This window comes from Hyla sarda, chromosome 4 (genome assembly GCF_029499605.1).
Source record: "Hyla sarda isolate aHylSar1 chromosome 4, aHylSar1.hap1, whole genome shotgun sequence".
Classification (NCBI taxonomy): Eukaryota; Metazoa; Chordata; class Amphibia; order Anura; family Hylidae; genus Hyla; species Hyla sarda.
In genome coordinates, this window is record NC_079192.1 from 387,784,748 (window position 1) to 387,810,170 (window position 25,423).

Sequence of the window (25,423 nt, forward strand, 5' to 3'; positions counted from 1 at the left end):
TTCAAATGGCTATGCGTGACACTGAAATAAAAGCTTTGTGGGGGAGGCAACTGTTTATTTCAATTCATTAGCAACTTCCTAGAGAAATATCCCTTTAAACTATTTTACTCCTCATTTCTTTAATATTAAATATGTCTCCCAATATTTTGGTGAAATTCTTTTTGTACTTTTTGTTCAAATACTGGGGGAGATTTATCAAAACCTGTCCAGAGGAAAATAGCAACTCAGGCCTTTTCAAAAATGAAAGAATCAATCTGACTATGGGCGACTCAACAACTTTTCCTCTGGACAGGTTTTGATAAATCTCCCCCATTGTGTAGAATACCGCTAGTGGAAATACTATGTTGTCCCATCCCCACCACTCCAATAATTAAAAAAAAAACACTCCTTGCATGCCAAAGAGGCTTCTATGGGCATTGTAACAGATGTGGCAAATTATTAGCCCTTATCTCTGAGTGATTTCCAGGTTATTAAAGATATGACTAAAGACAACATCCTAGATCCACCTATGTAATCACTTCAAAATGTGGAGCATTGAAAGCACTTATTTTAGCTTTTAACAGCATCATGGAGGATGAAGTTCACACTGTCTCATCTGTGGTGTGAATCTTTACTTAGTAATAAATGTGAACAAGCTCACGTGCATCATAAGTCAGCTTAGTCAGACATAGCAAAGAGATATCGAGCAGGAAGTTCTTTTCTCTGCTTAGGTTGTCCTTCATTTTGGCCTAAACACAGTTGTTCCCCATAAACTTCTCCCACCCCACCAGCCTTGACAAATACATCTCATTCTCTTTTGGTATATAGAGAAATCTATCAATTAAAGCCGCAGGGCAGGCAAAAGCCACTGAGAACCACCCTGATGGTTCAGGCTACATGAAGTGAACAATACAGCTGTGACAATCTCAGAAACACAGTTGAATACGTGTGTTGATTCTCAATGACCTGTTCATCAAGTTGTGAATCAAGGTTTGAGACAAAAAAATCAATGAGGACTAGTAAATCCTCTGTACAACAATATTAATAATACATATATATGACTCACTGATTTACTGATAAAGATCATCCGGCACTGCCTAACCTTCCATTACGAGTCAGCAAAATAACTTCTCAGCTGAGAGAAACGGTTCTTTGGGTGCCTGAAGAAGAATGAACACTTTGACACAACCAAGCTGTTTCTTCACAGCAACCTAGAGGTCTACACCTCAAGCCGATGTTCTACATTCTCTCTTTATCTCTTTATTAAGTTGTAGGGTAGAGTGATACCTTGTAAGAGTATATTACAATGCTTTTCTTTTAGATCTAATAGACAAAAGACAAGAAAAAAGAGACACAAGCCCCCCTAGTGAAGTATGCAAAGTACCATGCCACAAACGACAGGATAAGAACACTTACCATGCACATCTGAGTGTGCATAGCAGAGAAAACTCCTGGGTCCTGCAGCACTGATCCTCCCAATTCCATAAGACAACTGGGTCGGTATGAAGACAGCAAAGCGGAAGAAGGCAAAGTTGGAAAATGAATGGCGCCGGACTTCAATGTAAAGATATTCACCAGATTGTGGTCTGGTTGCAAACTTAAAACGGTTCATTGATAGCACACATCTACGCATTTCTGGCCCTAGTTGGGCCCTTCTGCAGGATAAGTGCATGTTCATGCACTTATCCTGAGAAAGGGCCGAACTAGGGCATGCAATTATCCTGAGGAAGGGCCCAACTAGGCCCAGAAATGCATAGATATGTTCTATCAATAAACAGTTTTAAGTTTGTACTAGACCACAATCTGGTGTTATATCTTTACATTGGGGTCCAGCGCCATTCAAGTTCCAACTTTGCCTTCTTTCTCTTTGCTTTCTTTTTGCTCTGTCCAATACAATATAATAACACATTATTGTAATGCAGCCTTTGACGGGTTCAGACAGCCAAAATACAGCAACAGTTCAGAATTTAGGTGACCACATCACATGGACCCAATTGATATGAACATATATCCATTTGGAAGCCTATGGTGCTTAGTATTTATATCTAAATATAAAATCTAAATATGTATGTGTATTCCAGCATCACTTCCAAATGGCTGGAGATATTTTGATGAAACTTGGTACACACATTACTTATATGTCAACTAAAAACATAGTAGCATTAAATCAATACTAATAAATCCCCCTATGCAAGGTTTGGGGATGCTGTCTGAAGCCCCTGATCATGTTACCCAGGAAATCCTATCACCAGACCTAAGAGGTGGTAAAGTATGATTTAACTGTTCAGCAGGCAGGTTCACAGACTAGTTAGTGTGGGAGACGAGATATGAGGATGGGATATGAGAACGACATATGAGTACAGGATATGAAGATGGGATATGAAGGCAGTTTATGAGGTTGGGTTATGAGGATGGGATATAATGAAGAGATTATGAAGACGGGATATAAAGTTGGTATATGAGGACAGGATATGAAGTTGGTATATGAGGACACAAAACGGGACAATGGCGGGAACTCTGCTAGTATAAATATTGATATATGGCACTCTAAAAACAGTCTACCTTGTAGGCAACAATGTTTCCTTTAGAAAGTGTTTTATTGTTTTTTATTTAACATGAATTTTTTTTATTTCCGTTTGTTTCTGTAGAAAAAAAAAAGTAAAAAGAAAAAAAGGGTTTATCTGTGTCCGATACACTACAGAATGCTCTCAATTGTCTTGTGGTTTATATTTGACTTTAAAGGGGTACTCCGGCCCTAAGACATCTTATCCCCTTTTCAAAGGATAGGGGATAAGATGTCTGATGCCACTGGGGTCCCCCGCAATCTCATGCAGCACCCACCTGTCTAAAGCCTCGGGGGCCAGAGTATTGTGACGTCACGACTCTGCCCCTTGTGACATCACGCCCCGCCCCTCAATGCAAGCCTATGGGAGGGGGCATGATGTCACGACTCTGTCCCTTGTGATGTCACTGCCCCCTCAATGCAAGTCACACCCCCTTCCATAGACTTGCATTGAGGGGGCAGGGCGTGACATAACAAGGGGGTAGAGTCGTGACATCATGATACTCCGGCCCCTTTGTCGTGAGGCTTCAGACACAGAGCGATCATCACTTTGTGCAGCTGAGACAGGTGGGTGCTGCATGAGAGATTGCGGGGGTCCCCAGCTTCAGGACCCCCGCGATCAGACATCTTATCCCCTATCCTTTGCATAGGGGATAAGGTGTCTTAGGGCTATAGTACCCTTTAACCCCTTAAGGACCAAGGACTTACCGGTACGTCCTCGGTCCTGCTCTCCTGATATAACGCGGGGTTACACAGTAACCCCGCGTCATATCACGGTGGGCCCGGCAACATAGTGAAGCCGGGACCCGCCTCTAATAGTGCGCAGCGCCGATTGCGGCGCCGCGAGCTATTAACCCTTTAGCCGCACGCTCAGAGCTGAGCCGCGCGGCTAAAAGGGAAAGTGAAAGTTGCCGGCTAGCTCAGTCGGGCTGTTCGGGATAGCCGCGGCTAATCGCGGCATCCCGAACAGCTTACAGGACAGCAGGAGGGCCCCTACCTGCTTCCTCACTGTCCGATCGCCGAATGACTGCTCAGTGCCTGAGATCCAGGCATGAGCAGTCATCCGGCAGAATCGTCGATCACTGGTTTCCTATGAGAAACCAGTGATCAATGATGAAGATCAGTGTGTGCAGTGTTATAGGTCTCTATGGGATCTATAACACTGCAAAAAAAACTTGAAAAAAAAGTGAATAAAGATCATTTAACTCCTCCCCTATTAAAAGTTTGAATCACCCTCCTTTTCCAATAAAAAAAAAAACACAGTGTAAATAAAAATAAAAATAAACATATATGGTATCACCGCGTGCGGAAATGTCCGAATTATAAAAATATATCATTAATTAAACCGCTCGGTCAATGGCGTGCGCGCAAAAAAATTCCAGAATAGTGCATTTTTGGTCACTTTTTATATCATTTAAAAATGAATAAAAAGATCAATAAGTCCTATCAATGCAAAAATGGTACCGTTAAAAACTTCAGATCACGGCGCAAAAAATGAGCCCTCATACCGCCCCATACACAAAAAATAAAAAAGTTATAGGGGTCAGAAGATGCCAATTTTAAACGTATTAATTTTCCTGCATGTAGTTATGATTTTTTCCAGAAGTCCGACAAAATCAAACCTATATAAGTAGGCTATCATTTTAATCGTATTTACCTACAGAATAAAGATAAGGTGTCATTTTTACTGAAAAATGTACCACGTAGAAACGGAAGCCCCCAAAATTACAAAACGGCTTTTTTTTTTCAATTTTTTTCGATTTTTTTTTCCCTTTCACCGTAGATTTTTGGGCAAAATGACTGACGTCATTACAAAGTAGAATTGGTGGCACAAAAAATAATTCATCATATGGATTTTTAGGTGCAAAATTGAAAGAGTTATGATTTTTTAAAGGCAAGGAGCAAAAAACGAAAATGCAAAAACGGAAAAACCCTTGGTCCTTAAGGGGTTAAGGCTCTTTTCATGATGCTGTCTAGCATGTCAGGAACTGTCCAGAGCAGAAGAGGTTTGTTGCTATGGGGATTTGCTCCTACTCTGGATAGTTCCTGACATGGACAGAGGTGTCAGCAGAGAGCACTGTGGTCAGACAGAAAAGAACAACTTAACTTCCTCTGTAGTATACAGCAGCTGATAAGTAATGGAAGGATTAAGATTTTTAATAGAAGTAATTTACAAATCTGTTTAGCTTTCTGGCACCAGTTGATTTGAAAAAAAAAAAAATTCCACCGGAGTACCCCTCTAAAAGGATGCAACCAATTTGTCTTTTTTCTTTTTGTATTTCATCCTTTTTCCATCCTTGTCCTCTAAGAGCCATAATATTATTTTTTTTTTTTTATAGCCATATTGGGGCTTTTTTTCTGCAGAACAAGTTGTATCATTAAATAGATTTTTTTTTTTTTTAATATACCATATAATGCATTCTTATTTTGTTATGGTTCTCCATGAAAAAGAATAGCTTTCATCACCATATTCTGAAAACTATAACTTTTCTTGTGTTTTATTTGACATTTCTTTATGGGGTCTTGTTTTCTCATGGGTTGAGCTTTAGATTATATTGGTATTATTTTGGGATACATATGACTTTTCGATTAATAACATAATTAATTAAAAGAAAACCAATATTTTAGGAGCTTTTGCTAGAATCCATTGTCAAATTTGAAGGCTGCTTTAAATTTGACTCTGCACACACTGAGCCAAGTACAGAGCACCAAGCCCAGCAAGTGGGAGATCAATGGTGATGCAAAGTGTAACCCTTTACCTTATTGGGACGGACATAAGCAGCTGTTTACTGTAGAGAAGCAGGGACTCCTGTCAAAATGATGGATCTTTTTGGTATCAAAGTTGGATCTATTTAGATGAAGACATAAAAATGATGATTTAAAGTAGTCATTTACTTCAGGACTTCAAGGGGGTGGTGCAGGACTAAGGAATTCATTATTTTCTGTTCTTTGAATCCATGTGTCATGTACTGGGAAAAGAGTCCCCGCCAGGACCATAGATATTTTTAACAAGTATAAGATTCATTACATTAATAACATTGTGCAATGCATCTATAATTTGAAAGATTTAGTATACTTTTTTACAGTATAGTATCCTTTTTCCAGATGCCCTTTAAGGCAATATCAATATTGTAGATTCATTTTTTTTCTCTTTGAAAACAGAAGAGATCTGCTGTAAACGTGAAATGATGCCACGAGAGCATGCCATAGGTCTAGAGCTAACCAATCTTTGAATACTGTATCAGAGAGATGTTTTTTAAGCAATTCTCTGCTTTGAGACAACAAACCCTATTGGTATAAACTAGGGATGAGCGAATTTAATCTGACAAATCCGAATTTGTTACAAATTTCAGGAAAAATTCAATTTACTTCATTAAACTCCATTTAGTGCGGTCCAGGCTCCAGGGCATCTAACATAGCGGATCCACATCTGAGGACATGGGGCAAGGAATCCTGGGAAGGCGGGAACAAGGGAAGTCACATGCAGCATGCAGCATGCAACCTATCAGCAGCCAGAAACCCCTGTGATGTCACAGCCTTCTATAATCGGCAGCCATCTTGCTGCCAGTCACTTCAGCCTTTTATTGCAGAGAGATAGAGAGGGACAGAGAGCAGTGTGTGTTGCACAGAAAAGCATTTTTACAGCAGTGATTCACCTCTCAGTCACTACAGCGTTCTATTACAGAGAGGGACAGATAGAAGTGTGTTGTACAGAACAGCAGCGATTCAGCTCAAGCACAAATACTGCCTAGAAACACTGAAAGGGAGGGGAGTGAGATTGAGAGAGAAAGTGCAATTTTGGGTGTAGTACAAAGCGACTGTGTGCTGCAACACTGTTGTGTACTGCTGGTGTTGTACGCAAATACTTTTTTAAGCGTACTGGAGCGCATTGTCCTCCCCTCATAAGTGCATACCACATACGTACATCTAAGTTGTGTACTATTTTATTCTTGTTAAAGTCTTAAGGGCCTAGATACTGTGAAAGGCCAGCCAAAAGTACACACCTGCTGGTGTTGTACTCAAATACTGTTTTAAGCGTACTGGAGCACATTGTCCTCCCCTCATAAGTGCATACCAAATGCTTACATCTAAGTGGTGTACTATTTTGTTCATGTTAAAGTCTTAAAGGCATACTCCCATGGAAAACTTTTTTTTTTAAATCAACTGGTGCCAGAAAGTTAAACAGATTTGTAAATCACTTCTATTAAAAAATCTTAATCCTTCCAGTACTTTTTAGGTGCTGTATACTAAAGAGAAATCCAAAACAGAAATGCATTTCCTCTTATGCCATGACCACAGTGCTCTCTGCTGACCTCTGCTGTCCATTTCAGGAACTGTCCAGAGCAGAAGAAAATCCCCATAACAAACATATGCTGTTCTGGACAGTTCCTAAAATGAACAGCAGAGAGCACTGTGGTCATGACATCAGAGGAAATGCATTTCTTTTTTGGATTTCTCTTTAGTATACAGCCCCTAAAAAGTACAGAAAGGATTAAGATTTTTTTAATAGAAGTGATTTACAAATCTGTTTAACTTTCTGGCACCAGTTGATTTAAAAAAAAATGTTTCCACGGGAGTACCCCTTTAAGGGCCTAAATACTGTGAAAGGCCAGCAAAAAGTACTCACCTGCTGGTGTTGTAAACAAATACTGTTTTAAGCATACTGGAGCGCATTGTCCTCAGAGTTCCCCTCACTCAGGTTTATGGAACGGACTGTTGCAGATTTCTACAACTTTAACTCCCCCCTTTTAAATCCACCCTTGATGACCTTGTCACATATAATACTACTTCTTTTTCTATAGCACTTTCATCACAGATTTTAGTGTTTTTGAAGTTTGTGTTTTTTGCACTTATATGTTCTGTAATCAGGACTGTAGCTTTGATGAGGTGAGTGAGGCAATCACCTCAGGTGCGCTGTTGCAAGGGGGCACAAGGGGGGTCCAGCACACATTACACTGAGGCATTGATTCCAAACCAGGGTGCCAGGACACTCTGGTGGGAAATATGGCGCTAACATTTTTTGATTTTTTTGCCCAGGCCTGCACACCTGTGAGTCACAGGCGTGCAGGCCAGGTGGGAGGGAAGTTTGTTAACAGTGCCAGGATGGGTGATGCTGCAATCCTTGTGTATCCTCCCTCTCCTGTGGAACAGCTCTTGACTCTGGATTCTCCCTGGTCCCTCAACAAAATGATGTGGATGGAGGGAAGGCGCAGGGCCAGCGCTGACAGAGGCCTACTCAGCTTCAAGTAGTGCACCCACACCCTTCTGTCATCCCTCGACACCCCTCTGTCACCCCTCGTAACCTCTCTGTCACCCATGTACAAAACCTGTGCAAAGGAAAAGTTGCCCATAGCAACCTATCAGATTTCTTATTTCATTTTGCAAAGGCCTTATTAAAAAATAAAGCAGCAAGCTGATTGGTTGCTATGGGCAACTGGACAATTTTTCCTCTGCACAGGTTTTGATAAATGTCTCCCATGAGCATTGTGGGAAGGCTGGAGTCATTTGTAGGGAAAAGGGGAGGATAATGCTGGAAAAGTGCAGAGCCCAACACCAATATGTTTGTGTTGCAGATTCCATCATGTCCTGTGCCAGATGGGGAAGAAAAAAAAGATAATGACTGATTATTCGGTAAGGGTGTCCCACTGATGTTTTTTTTCCCAAGGGGTGCCCCAAGCCAAAATGATGGGGGAGGGGGAACAATTTTCTCTCGCTAGAGGAAAAAGAGAAAGCTACAGCTCTGTCTGTAATGCACATCATGTAACAATGTTTAGCACTTATAAGATCCCTGTTATTTACTGTTCTCCCCTCAGGAGCAAAAAGAGCTAGCTACAGCTCTGTCTGTAATGCACATCATGTAACAATGTTTAGCACTTATAAGATCGCTGTTGTATTCTGTTCTCGCCTCAAGAGAAAAAACAGCTAGCTACAGCTCTGTCTGTAATGCACATCATGCAACAATGTTTAGCACTTATCAGATCGCTGTAATAAGAGCCTTGTAGTTTGCAGACTTTGTTTAAAGATGTTTTATAATTTTATGAAAAGTGACTTGTAAATGTTTAAATAATATTTAATTTAATTTAATTTAACAAAATAATTGCTATATATAAAAGCCAGGTAAGAAGTCCAGAATGGAAGGTAACTCTTGTCACTTCATTCACATGGCATGAAGGACATTTCCAAAAGAATTTGCATGTCATACTGAATAACAATATTATTTCACTAACCCAGCACACACCCGCTGTGAATAAATTCAGACCAAAACAAAATTTTTTACGAAAATTCGGCGAATCGGCCAAATTTTTCAAAAATTTGCTCATCTCTAGCATAAACGTAAGTAAAACTTTACAAAAAAATATACATAGAAAAATCCCAAAACATTGAATATTCTAAGGCAATTGCAACATTAATCATATGAGGCGCAGAGCGGTCTCTAATAATCCATTGTTAGGCAGTTTCTAAAATTAAATTTTCCAGGTAATTTGTATTCACAAGTTCGTAATTTCACTGAATTTGCAGGAATATGCAGAATAGAATATGCATAGAATACGCATAGAATATGCAGGAAAGAGAAATTCATTTAACCTCTTGGAAATTTAGGGCGTACCTGTACATCCTGAATCCAGCTCCCGCGACATAATGCGGGGTCACGCGGTTACCCCACGTCATATCATGTCAGTCCCGGCGTCTAACTGTAGCCTGGACCCGGGGCTAATAGTGTCACTGATTGCGGTGACGTGCGCTATTTACCCTTTAGAAGTGGCGTTCAAAATTGATCGCTGCATCTAAACTGTAAAAAAAAGCCACGGGACCACTGCAGTAAAATCTCCATGTCCCGATCAGCTAGGATGCAATCTGGGGGTCCGTTACCTGCCTTCGGCAAGTCCAATCGGAGATTGATTGCTCCAAGCATGAGATCCAGGCTTGAGCAATCGACCGCCGAGAACACTGATCAATGTAATGCTATGGCTTTACATTGAACAGTGCTGACAATCAATGTACTGCATGTTATAGCCCCCTATATAACATTGCAAAAAAAAGGGGAAAAAAGAGATAATAAATGTAATGTTACCCCTTCCCCAATAAAAGTTCAAATCCCCCCCCCCCCTTTTCCCATTTAAAAAAAAAAAAAAAAAACATGAAAATAAATATAAACATATGTGGTATCGCCGCGTGCGTAAATGTCCAAACTATAAAAATATATTGTTAATTAAACTGCACGGTCAATGGCGTACGTGCACAAAAATTTACAAAGTACAAAATAGTGTATTTTTGGTCACTTTTTACACTCAAAAAGATTAATAAAAAGCTATCAAAAAGTCGGATCAAAACAAAAATGATACCAATAAAAAGTTCAGATCACGGCGCAGAAAATGAACCCTCATACTGCCACGTACACAGAAAAATTTAAAAGTGAAAGGGGTCAGAAAATGACAATTAAAAATTTTCCTGAATGTAGTTATGATTTTTTTTTTTCAGAAGTAATACAAAATCAAACCTATATAAATTATAATTTTGATCGTATGGAGCTACAGAATAAAGATAAGGTGTCATTTTTACCGAAAAATTTACTTAGTAGAAACGGAAGCCTCCAAAAGTAACAAAAGGGTGTTTTTTCTTCAATTTCGTTGCACAATGATTATTATTATTGTTTTTTTTTTTTTTTTTTTGTTTCACCGTAGATTTTTGGGTAAAATGACTGATGTCATTACAAAGTAGAAATGGTGTCGCAAAAAAAAAAGCCATCATTTGGGTCCGTAGGTACAAAATTGAAAGGGTTATGATTTTTGAAAGGTGAGAAGGAAAAAACAAAAGTGCAAAAACAGAAAAACCCTGAGTCCCCAAGGGCTTAAAACCTACAAATATTGGTAAATGAAAAATTAATGCTAAAAATGAATGAGTCTGCCTAATAAAATTTACTCTAAGTGGAATGTTTTTCTTGTATAAATGTTATGATTACTCATCCATAGTAATAAAACTGTTGATGAAAAGACATTTTTATCATTTTTGTAAATATACAATAGTTACTGTAACCTAGATATCTTCATGCTTATCATGCTCTTACCTGCATACTGAAGGTTGGTTTTAGGTTGACAAGCAACAGAGACCCTGAAATCAAACTTAATCTTATTTTAGTATTTTGATTCAAGTATTTTAGCCAAAACAAAGAATAGGTCCATAACAAAGAAAAAGGTGCAAATCTTCCTTGTTTTCTCAGTATCAATTCTATTACTGGTTTTGGCTAAAAATACGTGTCTCAAAATACCCAATTTCCTTATTTTTATTTTTTTCCCCTCATCTCTGTGTTGGAAATAAAATGTTTTCAAACCAACAGGTGTCAGAAAGTTGTGAAAGAAGAGCTTTTCACAGCAGTCAAGTTAAAGGGGCACTCTGGTAGAAAAGAAATATATTCATATTAACTGGTGTCATAAAGTTACATAGATTTCTAAATGACTTCTATTAAATAATCTTTATCCTTCCATTACGTATCAGCTGAGGAAGTTGTGTAGTTCTTTCCAGTCTGACCACAGTGCTCTCTGCTGCCACCCCTGTCTGTGTCAGGAACTATCAAGAGCAGGATAAAATCCCCATAGTAAACATCTCCTGCTTGGACAGTTCCTGACACGGACTTGAAACCACTACACTATTTTCTGTATATATACTGTATATATACAGTATTTGAATAAAGCTCCATACTCTCTCCATAAATGTACAGTGGATGTCACTAAATGGTTAAATAAAGACAACCCCCCCCCCCCCCCCCACACACACACACACACACTATACTCTTCTAGTCTCCTTATGATCTCTGTGCATCTGGCCTCTGGCGATGGTGCATCAACTTATCATGTGACTGCACCAGCCAATCTCAATACACAGATGGTTAGGCAAAAGAAAAAAAAAGAAGCACTACCATAGGTAGAAATCCTGGAATAATGAAGAGAAAAAAAGAGAAAATCCAGCAACTCCCTGCAAAAAGCATTCAGTAAATAATGGCCGCCATGGATGTCCGAGATCTTGCGGGAAGCTCAGAGGCTACAAATCGGTAGGTTTCGTGCAATCAGCACTTCTTCCGGCCCCTTGGGGCCGGAAGAAGTGCTGATTGCACGAAACCTACCTTGGGGCCAGAAGAAATGCTGATTGCACGAAACCTACCGGTTTGTAGCCTCTGAGCTTCCCGCAATATCCCGGATATCCATGGCGGCCATTATTTACTGAATGCTTTTTGCAGTGAGTTGCTGGATTTTCTCTTTTTTTTCTCTTCATTATTCCAGTATTTACTCTGTGGATTTCTTTGTACCACCGCCTATTTCAGTTGTCCTATTTTTGAACCGTTGTGACTTTCGGTTTTTGTCCTTTTTATACATCCTATGGATTGCTTTGGGTGTTTTTGGTCAGGTGCCTCCAGCTGTTGCTCTCTTCATTATCAGAATAGGTAGAAATCCACTAGAAAGAAACCCGAAAGTTTGGTAAATGCTTTCTTGTGGGTTTCTCTGCAGATTGTGTTTTGGATTTGCTACAGAAATATCTACAGCAACTGTGGGAGTTTACCCTTCTGCTGAACTTTATAGCAAATTTAGGGTTGTGTCGCTTTTGCCAAACTTTGCGGGAGCCTATAGGCACACAACCATCGAAATCCTAAACCTCATCATGACATATATTTTCCTGCTTGTCCCTAGGTCAAAGAATTAATAACCCTTAGAACACCAAAATTCTATCTCTCACATTTACTAATATTTATTTAGTTTCTGAACACTCACACTTTATTTTAAGACACAATAAGTGATACTTTTTATTGCCATAAACATTCAAATCTCATCCGGTTTTATATTCATATAATCAAAAATAACACCAGGAAAACTTGACGGGAGTTTATTCTAATGAATTCAGATTTTATACATTTCTCGAAACTTCTTCTGCAACAAAAGTTTAAAAAAAATAAAAAATAAAATAAAACCTTGTACAAAAAATGTCAATAGCAATTTTTTTATGTAAAAAGAATTTAGTATAGATTTTGCCAAAGAGTGAAAACATCTCTCCCAAGAGAAAATCTTTCCATGTCTCATATTATTGTTCTGGATGTAAAGCTGATAGATTGGAAGTCATCTATAGAGAGCAAGGCTTACGGGATCTCAAAAACTGTTGATTTTTCATTCTTCAATAGCTCACGCCTTAGTCTATGTTTTTCTTCGTATTGCCTGTCTGAGATCTATTTTTACATCTGGTCTCCCAGGTTTTTTTTTACCCTACTGTCTTCCTCATTACACTTTCTGCAAAGAACGGCGCTCAAAATCAATCGGTCTGTACAGTCCTCCCAAACTGTGTCACTCGCTAGAGCCTTTTTCAAGCTTAAGAGTCCTCCCCAGGATGCAAATCACATGCGGTATGGTGTTTAATAAATGTAATTTCCATATATATTGGAGTTGTAAAATCACATGGTGTTACCTATGTGTATAACTGTAATAATGATGTTAAAATTCACTTCAGCTGTACAATAGGGGAAAATGAGAAACAACCCATGAGACATTTCATCTCACATTCTTCCGTTATGGATTTCACACTTCCTGAACACTGGTACTTACCCATATGTATGCAATCCATGGTTAATAGCAATTAACCCCTTATATGAGCCCCTTATCTATTGTTCAAAATATTTTTACCTTTCCCATATTCTTTTGTGTTAACATAACTTTGTGGAAAATTATGAATTTTTTTGGACCTAGGTGATTCCTAACATATTTGTAAATCATTTTACCCTCATAAAAACAGGTCTAAATTCTTAGCCGCTAGGAGTCTTACTTTCCTGCAATCTGCTGCCCACTTCTTTCCCTTCGTAAAAACAGCTAGACCAGGTCAGAACACAGTAAGTAGGGGCAGGGCTTAGCATGTGCTTTGTGCAGGAGAGAGAGGGAGAGAATATGACAAAGCCTAGGCTGTGCATCTGCATGTTGAGCTGGTCTGCCTCCTGAAGGTGATCCACACTGTTCTTGAAAGTTAAATAAATGCTCCCCTCTCATCTCTGACATCCATAAAGCTTAGAGCAGCTTTTTTTCTGTAAATGTACATATCAGTTTACTTACTGCTTTATGTCTACAAAGCTGCAGTGTGATCTCCTTCCTCCCTTTGCTGTCTCAGCAACATCAGTTCAGTGCTTTGTGTAACCTCTTCCTTGCGGTTCTACTGCTGTTTCTTTAATTTCTGCTCACATAACGCCTTGCAAAGCAAGTAGCATCAGTAACCCTTTCTCTCCCCAATACCATCTATTGAAGTGTAGTGTGTAATCATTCCCCAGCATAGTGAAACCTATCCAGTGCAATTTCACCAGCACTATGACATAGCTATAAGGAGTAAAAGCTGTTTTGTGATTGGCCAGAGAAGTAAGGTAAAGAAAGTCCTGTGTGTACACTAGTGGCAAACAGCCTTGTTCTGGTCCTGCTCTCTGAAATGTAAAGAATAATGAATAGCTGTGCACCATGGAGGGGACTCTCAGGGGCTAGATAGCACCAATGAGAGCCCTAAATCACCTTGTCACCACTCTGAAGGGTTAATATAACAAACCAATGCAAGTTCCTAAAAATCTTATGAAATGGCAAGTACGCTTTAAATATTGATGTCCTTTCAATATGATACTGAGTGGTTAGGGTTTACAATGAAATGGCTGCATCATTGGTATTGAAGACACAGTAGCACTTGGCACTAGAGAACTGCACCATTCACTTGGAAGGGACTTAGCTTCTATACCAAGCACAGCCACATACACAGTGGGGCCCATTTTCCTGTATAATCAATGAAGTGGCCCCCTGCTGATAAAATATTCATTACTTTGTGTCTTGGTATAGAAAAGGAAAAACATGAAATCCAATCATTTTTAAGAGCAATAGTGTATACTATCTAGTGTTATACTTACATACTCCACAAGGCACATCTATAGAATCCAACAAATGGCACACATAGGGGATAATTATCAAAACCTGTCCAGAGGAAAAGTTGCTGAGTCCTTTTCAAAAATGAAAGAAGCAATCTGGTTGCTATGGGCAACTCAGCAACTTTTTGGACAGGTTTTGATACATCTCCCCCCCCCCCCCCCCACCCATTGTGTTTAAGAATAATAGATATCTTCTAAAGCATCAAGTCTTTTGCAACAAAGTCCATCAGTTTTTCTTCTGTAAATGCTTGATAAAAAATTGGAAGTTTTTGCAAACATGTAATGTCATGTGGGCCTGCAAGATGGTCTCCTCGCACAAGATGCATGCTGCATGGACCTTCCACTTCTTCCTTGCCCCTAAAGAAGGTGAGTGCCCTTCCATTGATACATTTCTTCTGGTTCCTATTGGGTGCAGAAAGACACAATTGAACAATTGAATATAAAAAACATTGTAATATATTTTATTAGACAAAAACACTTTCCTGTTATCAAGCGTTTGTCTTCAGGGATCGAATTAAAAGCTATACAAGTCTATGGATGGTGGGAGCAGGGAGATGGGAGCGGTTAGTAACTGAGACACAGGCTGCAGAGAGACACAGCAGAGACAAGTCTGTAAGTAACAAATCTCACCATCTAGACTGATCACTACTGCTTTATCATGCCTTCCAGAAGAAGTGCAGAATGGCCATATAATGGCCAAAAATAGTTCCACTCCTCATGTACACACATAGAGCAGCTTGTCCTGAAAAGTCACCTCAAATGAAAGATATGTTTTAAAGGGGTATGCCACCCCTAGCATCTTATCCCGGGGGTTCTGCTGGCGGGGACCCCCAGGATCTCCTCTGCAGAACCCCGCTATCATTACAGAACAGAGCAAACTCGCTCTGTGCATTATGACCGGTGATACAGGGGCCGGAGCATCGTGACATCACAGCTCCGCCCCCTCGTGAAGTCACAGCCGCCGCCTCAATACAAGTCAATGGGATGGGGTGTGGCAGCCATAACGCCCCCTCCCATAGACTTGCATTAAGGGGATGGGCTATGACGTCACGAGGGTGCGGGGCCATGAGGTCATGATGCTCCGGCCCCTGTGTCGCCGAGTTTGCTCTGTGCAGTAATGATAGCGGGGTGCTGCAGCAGATATCCTGGGGGTCCCCAGTGGCGGGACCCCTGCGATCTGACATCTTCAGATGCTAGGGGTGGAGTACCCCTTTAAGTGTTAAGGCTTTCTCAAAACAGACATGACACATCTTATATGCCTCGTAACACATGTATACCATTTGCGTTTTGTTTTTTCATTCAGTCTTATTGGTAGAAACACATTTAGGTAACTTCTTAAGGTGACCTAAACTTAGAATTTTCCATGCATAAAGTGAAACTTTGCCTTGGATTGAATAAATAAAATACATATTTTGTTCTATCAGGCCCTGGATTGTTTTGATAGCAAATGTTTTTTTTAACAAAAACAATAGTCTGGATAATATGAAATGGATTTTTTTCTTTAATTATAGCCTAGGTTTTCTTGACATTATTGATTTTGATCAGGGTAGAATTCTGATTATATTAAGTTTGAGGCCATTGTCTAATGGTTACTGTACCTGGTGTTGAAACATTTATCTGTTCTCCCACCTGTTTTCCATTATCATCTGAATGTTGAATTACATTAAACCATAAACAAATGTAGACTAGTTATATAGTGATATTGTTTTCCATTTTAAAATCTTAAAGGGGTACTCCACTGGCCAGCATTCAAAACATTTTATTCCGTGCGCTGTGTGCACGCAGCGGGGGTCGGTCATGCCCCCTCGTGACATCGGACCGCGCCCCTTCTATGCAATTCTATGAAAAGGGGTGTGGCATTCCGAACGCTGACCAGTGGAGTACCCCTTTAAGGGCAAACATCCTTATTTTCACCCATATCTCACAAGTATAAGAGTAGACCTTATCTGCAATAAATAGAAACAGAACATTTTCACTAAAACTAACTTTCTAAAGCATTAGTTATCATTTAGAATTTAAAGATGAGACAATCTGTTTTTCTTGCTTGTATATTACATTTAGCCTTGATTCTGATTTAGAACTCAAGATGGTTCTTGGACTAAGAGAGTGAAATTTGCTGTTGGATTTCCCTGGTGTTCTGAGGTCTCCCAACAATAGTTTTTTTTTTTTTGCTTTATGATGTTATATATTTATTTTGACAGATGATTCCAGTTTCCACATGCTGTTGCTGACCATTTTATTTTGAGAGTGGGAGGGACGGGCATTGAGGCACAAGTAAAGGCTAGCCTCCGGCATGCTATGCATGTGCCTGACAAAGAAGAAAATATGAAATTCCAAATATTTTCAGTTCTACACTAAGCATCTGACCTTCTTGTTTACTTCCTGCTATTCTGCCCACAGTGACCAAAGTCCGCTTCCCCCTTGGTGACAGTACTTAGACCACTGCCTGTACATCCATGTCTTCAGCCTATGTTTACAGTGCTGTGCTTGGATACCTCAGCTGTTGCCTTTGGAGACTGAAGATAGGGGTTTCTGGAGATTCCTTGAAGGTAAGGCCAGATTTATTTCACTGGTAAAGTTCCACATATTCCATACGATTCTGTTTCCTGGCATAGCCTTTAGCCAATTCCAAAGCAACCCAACATATTCACCTCCATTGCCGGGTAGACCTCATGCCATGGAGCTAAATCAATATTGTGTATTAGTCATTGTAAGTGGTCAAGGCTCCTATAGTAAACCATACATCAGGGTTGTAACCACATGTGTCTTCTGAGCCACTGGTCCCAGATCAGCTCTCTGGGGTAAGTGCTCATTACATTCTTGGCAGACCGTGTCAACAAGAATCCAATGACCAGCAGTATCCCACTTCTTGACCTCATCATATTGACTGGAATGTCAGACCTTCCTTTTGTCTCTGTTTTGTTTATGCTCTTTTATTTTGACTCTGCTTTTCCTGATTCAGATATTGGATCCTGTTTTGGCTTTACTTTTTATTCTGACATTTTGACGTCCCAGTATTGACCACAGGCTATGTTCTTTCTCTGTTGCTTGTTAGTGGCTGCTCTACAGATGCAACTTGGGTATACAGTACATAACAGCAAAGTCCAGAGTGAGGACTTGCATTCCATTAGACTCTGCCAGTGCAAATTGACTGTAGATTGTAGAAGTGCAATTGCTTGACAGGTAACTCCCCCATTACAATGTCTTGACAGGTTGTTCCATTCATTACAGATGTAAAGCGATCCCCACTGAGAGATACTTCCGTTGCTGTACACTTTGGGATCGAGGATTAACACACAAATGTCACGATCGCTCTGTTTAGTGTTTCGTGGCGATGTTGCGGGAATCTAACAAATCTCCAGCTCCCTGAACTGAGCTCAATTTCTTGGACATTCTTTAAGTAAAACGACAAGACTTTAAATCTTTTCTCCCAGGCAACCAAAGCTTAACATTATTACTTATAGAATAAGAGACAAGTATCAGCTCTCTGCAGCTAAGTGGTGCTCAGGATGTGTGGTCATAGCAAATGCCATCTCTCTCTCCGCCGAGGTGGCAGCAATTAGTGTCATGGGTGATTGTTATTTTATTCTACCTGTCCTTGGGGATCTGTACAGCTCATTACATGGCTGGCTATTAGACCTGGCAGGTCGGAGACTTTCCTCCTGCATGGCTACATGGTATCTACTGTGGCAAGTAACCTTTAAATAAATCATAACTAACCAGGACTCGCATAGTAGGCGAGGGGCATGTGATTCTCTAAATACAGCAGGATGTTAAAGATATGTCACTAATGCTATTGCTAGGAGCAGGAGAATTAGGAGGCTTAACTTTCTGCAAGAATACGAAGTGTGTATCCGCCAGCTGATGATAACAGGTTCTTCTCCTCATCTTGTCACCGTGAGAAGAAAGGAAAAAGCGATAAGGTTAACTGAGTGAAGCTTGTTATTCTGATGGACGGCTGTGAAAATATAGAGTGCTATTTGGTTTTTTTCTCTTATCAGCGTAGGAAAATATTGGATTTTTTTTTCTTTGCTATTTGTTCATTGTTTTTATTTATTTATTTATTTTTTCTGTATAGTTGACATCCAGCACCACTTTCACATTTCTGGCGCTGCTTAGAATTGAAGAATAATAAACTTCTAGACAACATTAACTACATAAAAAACTGTAATTTGAGATGAGCGAATCGAATCTGACAAATCCAAATTCGTTATGAATTTCAGGAAAAATTTGATTCACAATCAATGCGAATATCGCTGCAATTAGACTGCGCAAATTGCAAGAGAGAGAGAGAGCAGAGAGCAGTGTGTTGCACAGAAAAGCATTTTTATAGCAGCGATTCACCTCCCAGTCACATTAGTGTTCTATTACAGAGAGGGACAGAGAGCAGTGTGTTGCACAGAAAAGCATTTTTATAGCAGCGATTCACCTCAAGCCCAAATCCAGCCTAGAAGCACTGATTGAGAGAGAAAGTGCAATTTTGGGTGTAGTACACAGTGACTGTGTGCTGCAGCACTGGTGTGTACTGCTGGTGTTGTACACAAATACTGTTTTAAGTGTACTGGAGCGCATTGTCCTCCCCTCATAAGTGCATACCACATACTTACATCTAGGTGGTCTATTTTGTTCCTGTTACAGTAGGGCAAAAAAGTATTTAGTCAGCCACCTATTGTGCAAGTTCTCCCACTTAAAAAGATGAGAGAGGCCTGTAATTTTCATCATAGGTATACCTCAACCATGAGAGACATAATGAGAAAAAAAATTAAGAAATGAGGAAAATAAGTATTTGATCACCTACAAACAAGCAAGATTCCTGGCTCTCACAGACCTGTTATCCCGTGCACCCTTCTGTCACCCCTCTACACCCTTCTGTTACCCCTCTAAACCCCTCTGCACCCCACGGTTACCCCATACACCCCTCTGTCACCCCTGTATACCCCACTGTCACCCATGTACACCCCTCTACACCCCCATTTCAGGGGAATCAAAGATTTTGCCACTGTCAACAAGGTGATTATCTAAGGAATTCCTTTGAGGTGTACAGTGTATGAGGTCGAAAGGGCATCCAAGTGAGGTTCCCTTAGGAGTAAGGCAACAATTTGTATTTAGAATAGAGGAAATGGTCTGTTCTACTCCCCTCCAGAAGTGAACAATATGTGCACAGGTCCACTAAATGTGGAGATGAGTACCAATATGTGTGTAACAGCGCAAACACAGGTTGGTATCATAGAGTTAATGGGTAAATAAGGACTCAGGGGTTTTGTACCATCTAGAGATCAGTTTATATTGGGATTCCTGCAACCTCACACACCTCGAGAAACCATGACAATTTTTCAGAATGGTCAAAGTCTCATCTTGGGTGAAAGCACAGTCCAACTCCTTTCCCCACAATTTGTAACTTATATGTTATTCTAGGTAAGATATAACAGTTTAGCAGGTTATTTCATCCTATCCATGAAATCATTGGGATGTCATAGTCAGTAATTGCTTTATGTCGGCAAGAAAGGGTTTAACCCCTTAAGGACTATGCCCTTTTTCACCATGAGGACTGAGCCCTTTTTTTGCAATTCTGACCACTGTCACTTTATGCATTAATAACTCTGGGATGCTTTTATCGTTTATTCTAATTCCGATAATGTTTTTTTGTGACATATTCTACTTTAACACAGTTGTAAAATTCCAAAATGTCATGAAAATTAAGAAAATTTAGCATTTTTCTAACTTTGAAACTTTCTGCTTGTAAGGAAAATGGGTATTCCAAATACATTTTATATTGATTCACAAATACAATATGTCTAATTTATGTTGGCATCAGAAAGTTGACATGTTTTTACTTTTTGAAGACATTAGAGGGCTTCAAAGTATAGCAGCAATTTTCAAAATTTTCATGAATATTTCAAAATCTGAATTTTTCAGGGACCAGTTAAGTTAAAAGTGGATTTGAGGGGCCTTTCTGTGAAAAATATCCCATAAATTACCCCATTATAGAAACTACACCCCTTATCGTATTCAAAATGACATTCATAAAGTTTCTTATCCCTTTAGGTGTTTCACAAGAATAACAGCAAAGTGGAGGAGAAAATTCAAAATCTGTATTTTTTACACTAACATGTTCTTGTAGCCCCATTTTTTCATTTTTAAAAGTGGTATAACGAGAAAAAGCCCCCCAAAATTTGTAGCCCAATTTCTCTCGAGTATGTAAATACCTCATATGTTGGCATAAAGTGCTCTGTGGGCTCACAACATGGCTCAAGAGGGAAAGAGAAACTGTTGGATTAAAAAAAAAAAATAGCTGTCATGGTTTTTGGGGGCTATGTTGCATATTGGAAGCCCCCATGGTGCCAGAACAGCAAAATAACCCCCACATGGCAAACTATTTTGGAAACTACACCCCTAAAGAAATATAACAAGCAGTATAGTAAGCCTTAACACCTCACAGGTGTTTTACGACTTTGCGTTGAAGTTGGACGTGAAGTCGTCAAACTAATTTTTACCCCAAATATTTCTTTTTCACAAGGGGTAATAGGAGAAAACGGACCCCAAAATTTTAACCCAATTTCTCACGATTAAGAAAAAGCCTCATATGTGGAGGTTAATTGCTCTGCTGGCGTACTACAGGTCTCGGAATAGAAGGAGCGCCATTGGACTTTTGGAGAGAGAATTTTGCTGAAATGGAAGTTGGTGGCCATGTGCATTTTCAAACCTCCCATGATGCCAGAACAGTAGAAACCCCCCACATGTGACACCATTTCGGAAACTAAAACCCTTCAGGAACATAACAAGGGTTACATTGAGTACTTACACCTCACAGGTTTTTTGAACAGTGGGTTGTAAAAGTGAAATATTTGATTTTTAACACTAAAGTGATATTGTTACTCCAAATTTTTTATTTTCACATGGTGTAATAGGAGAAAATGGACCCCAAAATGTGAAGCCCAATTTTTCCAGATTAAGAAAATGCCCCATATGTGGATGTTAAGTGCTCTGCTGGCTCACTACAAGTCTCAGAACAGAAGGAGCGCCATTGGACTTTTGGAGATATATTTTTGCTGAAATTGAAATCAGAGGCCATGTGCACCTCACAGATTTTTTGAACAGTGGGCCGTGAAAGTGAAAAATTTGATTTTTAATACTAAATTGCTGGTGGTAACCAATTTTTTTTTAGTTTCACAAGAAGTAGGCAAAAAAAAAGCTCCACAAAATGTATAGCCCAATTTCTCCATAATAAGAATATACCCCATATATATGGTGGTAAAGCACTATGCAGGTGCAAAACAGGGTTTAGGAGTGAGACAGCACTGATGAGATTTGAGGCCTAAAGTGATGCTTTGCACTGCAATGGTTAAGGTTCTGACATAAACTTTAAAATAAAAGCCCTGGCAAGTGAGCACAATTTTGAAACTACACCCCTCAACGAAGGATTACAAGGGGTACAGTGAGTACTTAGACCTCACAGTTTTTTTGAACAGTGGGCCATAAATTGAAAAATTCTATTTTATTTTACACTAAAATGTTAGGGTTACCCATTTTTTTACATCTTCACAAGGGGAAATTGGAGAAATGGTTACATACATTCAGAGGAAAATACGAAACATCCACATGTGACACCATTACAGAAACCCTGAGGAATGGGTATAGGGATAAAGAGGACATTTGAACGCACGGGTGTTTCCTAAATTTATTTTCCAGGAATGGATGAAGGGTAGCTTTTGAAAATTGCAATTTTCAACCTATGCTATGCTTCATCTTTCTGGGAACTAACATGTGGATAGGGGTGAAGTGGAGATTTGGAACAGACGGGTGTTCCCTAAATGTATTTTCCAGGAATGGATGAAGTGTACTATGGGGGGGGGGGGGGGGAGTGAAAATTACAATTTTATTACTGATATGCCAATTCACAGAATGATGATCCAGAGTATAGCCGAAAGCAAAAATTATGCCGTCCCAAATCTTATGCTCTGAATCATCATTCTGGGAATGTGATGTGTGTGGCCGTCCCTAACCTGTTACCTCAAATGCGCACCCCGCTCAGGTGGGGAGAGAGCGCTGCACATTTGAGGCAACTGCAAACCCCCAATGCTGTTGACCCTGTGTCCCATTTTTTGGGGGAAAAAAATATATTATTAGGGGTATTGGGAAAGAGGTTTTGTTTTTTATTTTTTTTGGGGGGGGGTTGATTTTAAAATTTGGAAGACAAAGTACTCTGGACTGGTGCATTGGAGTATAATTCAGGGGGATAAAAATTAGGGAAAAGGATTAAAAATGTTCTCCATGGAAGTGTGATACTCCCCGAAGCAGTTTTTAATGCAGAGGCCCGGATGATCGGGGCAAGTGCCACATTGAGTGGTTGTTACGCCGAGCGCTCGCGGCGTTCCCCTCTCTGCAGTGCCCGGTCAGACTGCACTGACACTGCCGGCGGGGATGCGATTCGCGTAGCGGGACGCGCCCGCTCGCGAATCGCATCCCAAGCTACTCACCTGACCCGGTCCCCGGCTGTCACGTCCTGGCACGCGCGGCTCCGCTCCTTAGGGCGCGCGCGCCAGCTCTCTAACATTTAAAGGGCCAGTGCACCAATGATTGGTGCCTGGCCCAAATCAGTCTAATTAGCTTCCACCTGCTCCACGTCCATTTAACCTCACTTCCCCTTCCCTGCATTGCCGGATCTTGTTGCCCTTGTGCCTAGAGAAAGCGTTTACTGTGTTTGCCATACCAGTGTTTCCAGACCTTTGCTATCACCATTGACTACGAACCTTGCCGCCTGCCTTGACCTTCTGCTACGTCTGACCTCGCCTCTGTCTAGTCCTTCTGTCCCACGCCTTCTCAGCAGTCAGCGAGGTTGAGTCGTTGCCGGTGGATACGACCTGGTTGCTACCGCCGCAGTAAGACCATCCCACTTTGCGGCGGGCTCTGGTGAATACCAGTAGCAACCTAGAAACGGTCCACCGGTACGGTCCACGCCAATCCCTCGCTGACACAGAGGATCCACATCCAGCCTGCCGAACGTTGTTTTTCTGTCTCTGTGCTAAATTCAGTGTTATACCACATGTTATACACCTGCCGGTGTATGAAAGAAAAAAAAAACATTTTCCTGCGGTACAAATACGCTTAACAGTGTCCTTATCATTGCAAAGGGCCTACATGCAATGAAATAGCTTGCCATATACTACCTTTTTTTCTGTCTCTGTGCTAAATTCAGTGTTATACCACACGTTATACACCTGCCGGTGTATGAAAGAAAAAAAAAAGTTTTTCCTGTGTACAAATACGCTTTTTCAGTGGCCTTATCATTGCAAAGGGCCTACAAAAAAGCAAATAGCGTACCATATACTACCTTTTTTCTGTCTCTGTGTTAAATTAAGTGTTATACCACACATTATACACCTGCCGGTGTATAAAAGAAAAAAAAAAAGTTTTTCCTGCGTACAAATACGCTTAACAGTGCGCTCATCATTGCAAAGGGCATACATAGAACCAAGTAGTGTACTATTTACTACCTTTTATTCTGTCTCTGTGCTAAATTCAGTGCTATTCCACACATTAGTATACACCTGCTGGTGTATTTAAAAAAAAAAAGGTTTTTTTCTGCGTAGAAATACGCATACCAGTGCGCTCATCATTGCAAAGGGCATACATACAACAAAGGAGTGTACTATTTAGTAACTGTTATTCTGTCTAGGGCCTATATACTTTGAAAGGACAGCCGTAAGTAATCGCCTGCTGCTGTTCTATACCCTCATAAACGCACTAAGTATGTCAGGCATCGAATTTTTGAAAAGTTCGCTCATCTCTAAACATAACTCGTAGTTCCTTTACTAAATGCCAATCAATTCTTTGAAAATGGAGGTACAGTTCTTGAACATGAAAAAAAAAAAGGAAAAGAAAATAGAAAGGCTTTAGGCTTGGGCAGTGTTAGTGTTCCTAAGGTTCATGGAGCTTGTTCATTTTACTCCTTGCTTTCACTAGTCTCTTAGTCTTTCTCCCTGGAGCAGATGTCAGCAACCTAGCTTTCTAAGGTTATGTAATATTCATACTGCCTAATTCCCATGCGGAATTCCACACAAACATTCTGCTGCAGCAAAGTCTGATTCATTTCAATGGGATTCCGTTGTGCAGACAACAGAATTTTGACACCAGATGATTCTGATGCAGAAATCCTGATTCCAGCACCCCCAAAAACATTTAATATGTTCAATATTTCTATGAGATGCCGCATCGGTCATAGAAACTGCATGTTCCGCTGTCAGTGAAATGTCCGCATGGAGATTTTCCGCGCGGACATTTCACCGTGTGAACATACCTTACTTTTGCTTGTCCACTTGCGGTGGTATAAATCTTGGAGGTCATGGCTTGTCTTGCTCTGGGTCATAGAAAGGATATAGGAAAAATAAATATCAATTGAAATCACTAGAAATTATTTCTTAGGAATGTATTTCTTTAGTAGAATTTATCAATGTCACTTCTGCCTTAATTTGTAAATTCATTAATTGTTTTTGTTTATTTTTATTTTTTCTTTTCCAGTTTTTTTTTCTTCATAAGCCTAAATCTGCTAGGAGTGTACAAAAGATATGCATTAGAATTCTCTGATTTAACTGTAATTATTTCACCCCACCGTTTTCTTCTTTTTCCCTGCTGGGACCTGGTTCTTCCTGCCAAGACATTTTGAATTCCTTTTTAAAATCCTAACCCTAGGGACCCCATACATTTTTTTTCTGCTGGTACCAATTTCTTCAGGGACTGATTATTCCTGGAGTCACATCATTTTTATATCAAAGGCATTTATCTTATTTACTGTTTCCTTGCCAATTCTCAACATTTTTGAGGATTGTTTGCTTAATTGATTCCTTTTTATTATCCAGTTGTGAAAAACACAAGCTAAACAAACTAAAAATAACTTTCAAAACTAGCAAACTAAAAATACTGTAGAGTTTTTCACAGCAGTCAAGTTAAAGGGGTAC